The sequence below is a fragment of the Callorhinus ursinus genome, unplaced genomic scaffold, assembly GCF_003265705.2.
Source record: "Callorhinus ursinus isolate GAN/ISIS: 27379988/994484 unplaced genomic scaffold, GSC_fseal_2.0 scaffold44, whole genome shotgun sequence".
Lineage (NCBI taxonomy): Eukaryota > Metazoa > Chordata > Mammalia > Carnivora > Otariidae > Callorhinus > Callorhinus ursinus.
Window position 1 is genome coordinate 2,756,734 of NW_027397106.1, and position 10,466 is coordinate 2,767,199.

Genomic DNA, 10,466 nt, shown 5'->3' on the forward strand with positions numbered 1-10,466 from the left:
CACCTCATCCTCCAGCAGGAAGAGCTACAAGCACTAAGTCCTGCCATTGGCTCTTGGTCCCACGTTGTCCCCATCCACAGCTGCATTGCCCTCTCTCAGGCTACTTCTCTTCTCCTGTCTCCATCTTCCCTCGGCCCCTGAGTTACAGCTGAAGTGGCTTCATTCTCATTTCCACCGTCTACACCTGCTGTACCTGAGCTCCTATCATTCACCATCAGAAGGTTAAAAATCACTGACACTCAGAAGAGCACATGTCCATTTGACGTGCCTATCTTATGATCAGCTCTGTCTGTCTTCCACGATTCTGGGGTGAAAATGACCTATGCCCCTCTTGAAAACTGAAATTCAGTGTGGATCATGCTACAGAATAGGGATACTGCCTTTTGATTTCTAACTGTCCTGCCCATTGTAGCTACACTCAGGAGTTCCCTATCTGATAAACAAGTTGTTATCTCCCCGAGAACTGTCCCTCAATGCTATTGACACAACCCTCTCAGGTACACAGTTATATTCCTGCAATGCTTTCTTTCTGCTTTCTGCTTTCTTTCGTTGTGTTAAATAAAGCAGATTTCTAATATAAAGATTCTGTGTCAGATTATGCAGCTGATCATGTATTAGATCTGAAACTATCTCATCCCCACCTGACCCTTATCTTCGGAGAACCATCTCTCAGCCCTGCTGACAACTTACCCTGCTTCATACCCAACTCTGTCAGTCAACATTATGTGATACTTAGTTATCCTGTGGGTAGTATGACTACCAACAACTATTCGGCCCTCCACAACTCAGGGCTCTTCCTCAAAATGGAGTCTTCTAAAAAGCTTTAGGAAAGAAAGGGAAGTGAGGATCCTGGAAACTGGATTAGCATAATCTGATAACTGAGTGTTTTGTTTTTCCAACTCGGTCACTCAGTGGCCTGGTCCTCAGCCTGGTCTCCTCCACCCAAGCCCCAGCCACCGCCAGGAAAACACTGCACTGATCCAGCAGAACAAAGACCAATTGGTAGGAAGGCAAAATGCTTGATTTGGCTCTATGATAACAAAGGTTTGCTGCAAAGTTGTTTTTAAGCAACTTCTGAGATGCATCAGTTGAACCAATTGCTACAGAAAAGGAATATCCCCAGATCTGGGGTGGATGCATTGAAAGCCTGGGAGCAGAGGAGTAAATGAGTTGAAATAGGTTTCCTTTGCACCCGAAGACATTAGGGTCCCACTCAAGAACTTGACACATGCTGGTTATAATCCACAGAACCGTACACCTAACACAGGGAATTTGTCTTTAAATTAGGTCATGATTTCCTTGAAACAAAGTGAGGCAGTCAAAAAAGTTAATAGGATGAGCTAATAAAACCTCCAAGCAGTGTTGGTTGGAGACTTTGTTTTGAAGTGCTGTTGGCAAAAGATGGGACTGAAAGACGGTCCATGTTGACAGATGGCTCTCAGATTACCGCGGGGGCGGTTCTGGCTGGGGACACTCTCCTTTTGTGATAGGACACCCAAAAGCCATTTTCCATGTAAACTTCGCGCAAGTTTTGGCAAGAAAAAAACAGACGGCAGAGGCTCATTCAAATCTTCCCAGATATCGGTGTCAGGGTTATCATTTTGACTTTCACACAGAAATGGGCTTTCTATCTTTTAGGCTACGTTTACACAAGTTTATTCTAGAATATGGCTAACCAGACATTCCATACCATGAATTATCTGTATGCAAAGGAATAAGGCAGAAGGAAAAATTTCACAAGAACAAAACAACCAATTCTGTTGTAATAATATTTTGCTAATTTGAAGCCACAGAAGAGAGCCGCCCCTCTGGGTCATGAATCAAGCTGCAGTCTAGCCTTATTGCAAGGTTTTCCACAGGTGGGCAATGGGCTGGCTGCTGAACAGGTTAGGTTGCTAGGCAGAAGCTTTGGAACTGGGGGAGACTTTTGAATATTAGTGACCTCCTTACCCTTCTATTATGCAGCTTTAGAGTTTGAGGTCAAGGGCATGGTGGAAGAGGAGCTTAGGAAATGCCATGCTGCACAAAATCCCAAGAGCTGACAGCAAACTTCCCAAAGAGCCAGGCTCAGACTCTGGTTCTCCTTCCCCATGCAAGAAGCTCCATGACAGCAGGTTACCCTACAGGCCTCCCTCACATTCTTGAGTAAAGTCCAGATCAGTCCCCAGTTCTATGGAGGCCAACTACTTACCAGCAGGCCTGATACTCAGAGCAGGCATTACTATCCCAGTCACCTATGAATTGGGCCACCCAGCCAAAATAGAGGACATACAGTTAAATTTGAATTTCACATAACATAAAAAATTTAGTATGTCCCAAATATTACACAGAACATACTTACACTAAAAAATCATGTGTCATTTATCTGAAACTCAAAATGAACTGTACATCTTGTATTTTTATTTGCTAAGTCGGGCAACCCTACCTACGAAGTAGGTAAATCTGCCCTCATATTGACCTGTACACAAGGGCACTGGGGGTCGGGCTGATGCTCTGGGTTTCTGTTGTAAAGGGGCAGACAGTAGGCAAGGGCCAAACTTTAGACCCTTCCCTCCAAACTGCCCCCTCCCTGCTAGCTCAGGCTTTAGCCCCAGGCTGCACTAGCCCCTGTCCCTATAATCAGCTCAAACAGCCTCAGAGCCCCCTGGGCTTCCTCACAGGTTTTGTGGTTGTCATTGGTAGTTCTTAGTATCCAGGCCTTTCACGTGTTTCTAAAATTTCTCAGGATTGATCCCGAGGGAAGGAGACAAACCAGGTCCAGCCGGTTGGCCATCCTAGCAGGACCTTGAGCCATGAATTGCTTTTAAAGGACATTGTGTTTATTCACTCTATATGTGATTTATTAAAAGACACCAACATGGAAAGAAGGATGAAAGTAAATAAGTCAAAATAATCATAGTGATTGAGTCTAAAGAATGGGAATTTGGATAATTGCTATTTTCCTTTTTTGTACCTTTCTGCTATGTAAAGATAAACATCTTCATCGCCCCCACACACATGCTTTTTAAGTAAAGTAAAAAAATAAGTTATACTTTATTTAAAAGTAAAAAATACCCCTTTCATTCCATGCTGAATTCATACATGTTCTCTTCTGCTCCCTTGATCTTACTGTGCGTTCACACCAGTGTAATCACTAGCGCTTCCTATTCCGTGTTGGTTTCTGATACAGCAATTCCTGCTCTTTGTTTGTTTTCAGTCTTTTCTGGTCATTCTTGTGCATTCTGTTGCTGTCAAGTGTCCCTAGGCATCTCAGAGTTTTGTGATGAATGAGAACCCCTTCTCTTGTCATATTTTCTAATTACTAGAAGGCAGTGCCTGAGAATTATTGATTTCTGGACTCACTCATGTCACCACACTTTATCCCAGTTATAATGGTGAGGTTAAATGAGTAAGAGGCAGAACCAGTATCCAAGGACTGACCTCCCTCCTTTCATAAGCTGCCTCTCCCCCAGTGTCTCCCCCAGTGGTCTCGCCCAGGACTCTGGCTCCATCAGCTCCCCCTCTAGCCATGGGGCGAGGTGCAGGAGAGGAGGGACTGACCTGGCCTTCTCCTACCACTCCAGCCCTTCCTGGCTTTGCCTGCCCTCTGGTGGAGGCGCTGCTACCCTGAGGTGCTGCCTGCAGACACCGGAGTGGGCCCCTCACCTAGTTGGGGCATCTGCCCGCATCTGCCAGGTGATGACATCAGCTGGTGATGTCCTCACACACTGAGGGCAAACACCAAGCAGCGCTGCCCTTGAGCTTGAGAATCCCAGCCTACACAGGAAGGAAGAGGAATGACTGCTTTTTCCCAAGCTGGCAAGCTTACTACTCTCTCCTCCCCCAGCTCTGGACTCGGTCCAAGCTTTATTTTCTCTTGCCTTTCCCTGAGAGCCCTTGCTAGTCTATGAAGCCTTATGTCCCCTACTCTGACTTCTTGTTCATTCTTCAGTGATGAAGGAGTGACGAGTGGAATGTGACTGTCTCTAGCTTGTGTTACCTTCGCCTCACAAAATGTCTTCCAAACCCTATATATGTCCTACGTGACTCAGCAACCCAGCAAGGCTACCCAACAATACAGTTTAAGATTACCTGTGGCGTAGCCAGCTTGTAGAGACAGCAAATAATTTAAAGAAACATAGGTACACTATTAAGTTCATGTTGGATTCAACTGAATCATGTGCCTACCCTTGAAAAAAAATCCCTCTTAGGGGCGCCTGGGTGGCTCAGTTGGTTAAGCGACTGCCTTCGGCTCAGGTCATGATCCTGGAGTCCCGGGATCGAGTCCCGCATCGGGCTCCCTGCTCAGCGGGGAGTCTGCTTCTCCCTCTGACCCTCCTCCCTCTCATGCTCTCTATCTCTCATTCTCTCTCTCTCAAATAAATAAATAAAATCTTTAAAAAAAAAATCCCTCTTAGCTGGCAGAGCCAGAACACACACAAACACACACACACACACACACACACACACACACACCAGAAGGAGAGGACAATGTGTGAAAAGTATGAAGGTATGTGAGCCATGGCAGATCCACTTTGAAGAGACTAAGTGGATGTCAGTTCCTTCAAGGGGAAATTTTTAAAGATGTAGGAAAACCATAGTATAAAACTAAATCCTTAAATACTATGATGCCTAAACAACCTTATCAGGGTGCAGAATATAGGTGCTTATCTCACAGAAACATTAAATGCTCCAGAAAAGCAAACAAACAAACAAAACAAAACAAACATGAAAGAACTCTTTATTGCAGAATCACACCCTCTATATCATTCCAGAAAGAATCTGTAGAAGTCTCACCACTTCTCTGGAGAGAAGATTTCCCTGTGGACCATTAAAGTCCAGAGGCGCTTGGATTCTGACTCGAATTCTTCTCGCTGAAATTTAAGTGTATCCGCTGGCGGCTCCAACAATAACCAAGAAACTAGCTGGTCTACCATAATGCCCTTCCCCACTCCCCAAACCTCCTATTCCCCAATTCCCTCATCATATTCATTAGTCTCTGGGCTCACTCCAAGTTGGCCAACTCTTGCTTAATAAACCAGCCCTCAGGGGAAGGGGGGAAGGAAAAACATTTTGACTCATTTCTTTAAAAGGAGTTAGCGTCTCTCATTGGCCCGATGGGAGCACATCCAGAATACCCACCAGAGGAAATCATGCAGAGGCCTCTGAGACACCTGCATGTGGGGTCACACCCCTTTCAGCCCTTTTCCAGGAAGGGAGGTGACAGTAGCCGCCCAGCTGCTCAAATGTAACCTGCATCCCCCACACGGTGCTGGCCCTTTCAGAACTGCTTCATCCCAACTGATTCCAGAAAGATGCTTGGTTTTGCACCCTCGAAGCCCCTGCAAGGCTGCATATCCATCCATTGCCCTTTGAGTGCACACAAGGAAAGCCAGCTAATTCAAAGAGTCCTCTGCTGAGTGGCTTCCTCTAAGAGATGAATATTTTTTTTTTGTAATAGTGAGTCATTATTTTTTTTGTCATTTTTTTACTCTCTGTCTCTGGGCTTTTGACTGTTTATGCCTCTTAATACAGCGCATAGGTACCCCCTCTCCAGGTTACCTTGACTCAATCACTCCCAGCTTAATGGCTCTCAGTTTCCCGACATGATCATCATTGTGACTGTCCTCAGCATCAGTGCGTGCTTATGTGGTGCCCCCCTGGCAGCTGGGTGTCAGGTGGCCCAGCGTGACACCCATCATGAGGCAGGGACTCCTAGGCCACAGCTGGATGCCCCATGGGCCCGACCCTCCAGGGGATGGTGGAAACACAGACCCACATCCAAAAGCCCCTCTGCATGGAAACTCCCCCGTAAATGATGCATCAGAGCTGTCTCAGTAATACACAGCTTTACAGACGAGGTGGGTGTGTGTTCAGCAGATAAATGCAATCCCATCTTGAGTATCCAGGGATGGATTCACTCTGTGATTTATCCGTGAGAAATGTTAAACCAAAAGCCAGAGACCCTGGCTTCGCACCACCCCCTCCCTCCCAGAGGGGCCCCAACCGTGCTTTCTTCCTGGGGGCTGTGAAATGCAAATGTGGGCAACAGCACAAGGAACCAGGATTCCAGCTCGGCCCCCAGCCTCTCCTTGTATGCTCAGGCTGCGTCCTCATGTGTGAGCCAGAAACGTGGCCTCTGGAGCCCACAGGGAGAGTAAGGCTCCTCTGAAGCCCTCACGGTCCATCCTGTGATCGATCATGCCACGCACTGTCTGAACTGCAGATTTTCAGTTCTGTCCTAGGGCCTCTTATATGACTCTCACTGTGCCACATGTATCCATCTTCTCTTCCTCACAGCCCAGCAGGCCCGCGGCAGGGAGTCATGCCAACGCATACCCAGTGCCCTGGGGAACGTTGTGGCATGGGCACGAGCACAGACCCTGTGCAAGGGGACAGGAGACCCCAGCCCTGGTTCCAGCTTTACTCTCAACTTCTTGTGGGACTCCAGGCCTTGCTCTCCTCATCCAGAAATAGGGAACCTCTTGAAGGCGTATTTTCTGGAGCTGAAGTGAACGGCAAGGGCCAGGGGCCTAGACCCCAGATCATGGCCTGGCCTCGGAGGAGGAGGTGTCCCTGCCAGGCGTCCCAATGTTCCCTGTGCACATGCTATGCCTGTTCATATTCATACGGTGACACCCTATCGTAGTGGTTCCTTTCCTTGAGGCAGTGGGGATGACAGCACCCCCTCCTCTGTCATGGCCCAGCACCTAGCACATGGTAGGTCCCGACAAATATTCGATGAAAGAATAAACGAATAAATGAACAGATGCATGTTGGATGAAGGCTCTGGTCAGCAGTGCCTCTCAGACATAACCGGGAGTGAGAGATGACCCTGGAAGGCAAGAAGGAGGGAAGGGCTTCCGTGATGTCCAAGCTTAGGAGACACTGAGGCGGTGCCGAGCCCTGCATGGCTTCCAGCTGTTACTTCCCAGCTGGTGACACACACCCCAGACCTCGACAGCACCCCCGAGCCCTGGAAGGAGCCAGTGGATGGTGTCAACAGCCTCCCTTGGTGCTCCAACCCCCCCAGCCTGTGCCCACCTGGCCAGAGTTCCTAGGTATTGCATCCTCTGTTCACAGAGGCCCAGGAAGAGTCACAGGGGCATTCTGGTCGTCCCTCACTTTCCTCTCCCAGTGGTGACCCTGTTTGGTAGCTCCTCCTCAGTACTAGCCAGAGAGACTTGGTGAAGCACCCTGATCTGGGGAGCAAATGAAGACACTGAAATGGTCAGAGGCGGCGGGCCAAGGCTTTCTTGTCTAAATCCCTGCACCTGCTTTCTGTGGGGGCCCGCAGGGGGGCCCTTGAGACCTTGGCTTTGACCCACCCCCTCCCTCCCGGAGGGGTCCCAACTGTGCTTTCTCACTGGGGGCTGTGAAATGCAAATGTGGGCAACAGCACAAGGAACCAGGATTCCAACTCGGCTACCAGACAGGTTCATCACCTTCAGACAGTTCTTGTCCTGGGTCCCCTCATCGCTAAGGCTCCTTTGGGCTCCGAAGGCCCGACTCTACTCCTTCATGTCACTTCTCTCCCCGGTGGGGGAGAGTGGCCACCATGTTGCCTCGAGACTGTTGTTTGGTGAATGTTCTTAAGACACGCGTGTCCATGTGTTCATGCTTTGCACGCGCACATCCACTGGGTGTGTCTGAAGAACTTGATTGTGGAGGGAAGGGGCTGTTCCACCTTCACTTAAACACAAGCTTGAATGAAAAGAGCACCCCATTTTGTTGCTAAAAGTGGCTGAAGGGGACTTGAGGGCTGCCTGCCCACGTGCGCAAGGCACGCACCTGCCCGTCAGGTCTGGGCCCCAGGGAAAGGCCTGGCTATGTCAGCTGTAGAAGGAAGCACATCAGGCGAGGTCTGGCCGTGAGCAAGGAGATGTCCCGAGTCGTGAATCTTGGTGGTGTCTTGAGAGTGACTGGCATATCTAGTGCCCTCCAGACAGCAGTTATTGCCACAGAATGCAGGGGGAAGGGGGCCGTGGGCTGGAGGGTCTGACCCCCTTGGAGGCAGGCCAGGTGGCGCCTTTTAGAGGTCCCAAACATGAAGGAAGCCGGCTGCCCTGGCACGAACCAATAGCCCAGGCGGGGAAGGGGTTCTGGTTGTGATGTCTCTGGCAGCACCACAACAGAATTCCTTCTCTCCGCTCAGCCCCTGGGAGTTGTAAACTGGCAGGGCCATGTGTGATTGTCCCCCCAGACAGCCTCAGCTCCCCTCCTCTTTCAGCACATACTCCAGGGGGAAGGCATTGTGTCTGCTTAGTTCACTGCTGTAACTCCCGTGCCTAGAAGAGTGAACATCTGGCACCCAGTAGGTGCTAATAAATAGTTACTAACTAAAGGAGAGGTCCATCCCAGTGTATTGTGGGATTGGGGGCAGGTGGTTTGGGGCCTGCGTCCTCTGAGATTGTACTCAGGGACTTGGCTCTGTGCCTCAAAACAGTCTGCTCTAAGGAGTTACCTAATCCCCTCTGTCCGCATCCAGCCTGCCCTTCCTTCTCTGGCCTTGGCCTGGTTGGAAGCCAAAGCTTCTTGGTGGGCCCCCACCCCACCTTATCCCACCCCAACTCCCTCGGCCTTCGGAGGCATGCCTCTGTGCCTTCCTCTCTTCCTCCACTGATTTCCACAGACCTGACTGCCACCCCAGCCTGGTCTCCTTGAAATCTACCACCACCAAGGACCTCAGTGTCCTTCTGGGGATGGGAGAGCCTGCCCTGAGCAGGACAGGGAACAGCCTGAGGCAGCAGAGTGCATACTATGGCTCTTGATCCACCACGCCCCAAAACCTCAAGAAAATTCCTCTGTACAGACCCAGGAACACCGAGTTGTAGGAACTCAGGAGAAGTGGAGAACAGAGAAGAGTATGTAGCTCTTCTCTAAACTAGACAACCTAACTTGGGTGAACTTCTGCCACAGTTCCATATAGGGTGCTAGGAGGCAAGTCGGGGTGGGGGGAGAAAAACACCCTTAACCCTCTTGGGTAAGCTAGCTCCCAGACCACCAGGAAACCAGCAGGCTTGCAGGTCACTGTGTTTTTCCACAAAAACACAGTGACCTGCAAGCCTGCACAGGTGGTCTCAGGAAACAAGCAGAAAGCGGTCAGGACTGGCGTGCGGTTAATCTGAGAAGCCTCCTTGGGGGTGAGTTTTAGGCAGAATTATAAAGGAGGTGAACATCAAAACGGAAAGGAAAGAAGAAGGTATTAATAGTCTCAAGTTTTGAGGTTTTAAAGGGGACGGTGACACAGGCTGTCAGGGACGCTAAGGTGTCCCCAGCATTCATGTGGACATCGTTCACTGGGGAAAAGGTCACGATAAAGGTCAAAGGCCACAGAAGAGGGAGTGAAAGAAGAGAAGTGAAAGACTTCCCCATTTCCATCTATGTCACCGAAGTCAGTGAGTGAGACAGTCTAGATCCGGAAACAACAGTCCAGGTGGAAAAATGAGAGAGAGGAGGGAGGGAAAGAAGCGGGCAGCCCCAGACACGAGGCAGATGGAAATGCAATGAGAGGTAATGCCTGGGAATAGGGCTCCCTGGAGAGGGCATGGGAAAGAAAGGAAGGACCCAGGCAGGAAGGCAGACTGGGGTCAGCTCCCGCCAGGAAGGGTGAGGGGAGAAAGTGGAGGTGGCCCCCATTCCCATGGGCTACGGCACTCCCTAAGCCTCTCCACCGGTCTCTGTTCCATGGAAAGCTCTGAAGGGTTTACTCAGCACGGGTCAGGAAACAAATGTCTCTTCTCTGGGAGAAAGATTATCATGCGATGCATACAGAAAACAAAGACAATTATTCTTTCCGCCCCAGACGGATGCACCACCCGGCTCAGACCCGGGCGCCCCGGCAGCCTGGTGAGAGAACGCTGCTCCTCTCACCCTGTATCAACACAAGCTATGATTCATAGGTTCCCTGTGAAAACTGAGACTCTCGAACAATCTCTCAACGGAGGAGAGCTCCCCCCGCCCCTGCCCGCCTCAGCCGCAAGGAGGAAATAGCTCCGCAAACAAGTGCCAAGCTGTCATTCCAGGCCGGTGAGCGTTGGCTAGCCCATCATTCCACGTGTGTCTCTGAAAGGACACCTGTGTGGGAAGACCATGGAATCTGGCTCTGCTTCTCCATAGCTGGGCACCACTGGTCTGCTAAATTTACCATTCAAGGACTCAGTTTCCGGAAACTGAATACATTTCCGTTCCTCTCTCGCTCTGCTAGCTTTCGAAACCACTGCAAGGAGCAAGCGGTCAGCAAGAGAAAAGAAAATCTAACAATTTCTCTGGCTGTCCCCAGGATAGAGGCAGGGGGATGAGATGCAGAAAAGGGGGAGACCAGGAGCTTGCAGGCTTCCTATCAGTGTCCACTGACGGGGATGTAGGGCTCAGTCCACAAGACTAACAGTGAAAACAAGACAAATGTCTTGGGCGCCCTCCACTCAGTGCAACCACTGAAGCTCTCCCGATGAAGACTGAAAGCCAGGGACCCCCGGCCTTCAGCC

General features: G+C 49.9%; 1 pseudogene; it reads left to right on the plus strand.

Moving 5' to 3' along the window:
- LOC112832597 (keratin, type II cytoskeletal 6B-like) overlaps positions 1–3,945 on the plus strand; it is a 14,568-nt pseudogene extending 10,623 nt beyond the window's left edge.
- Positions 3,946–10,466: the final 6,521 nt, after the last annotated feature.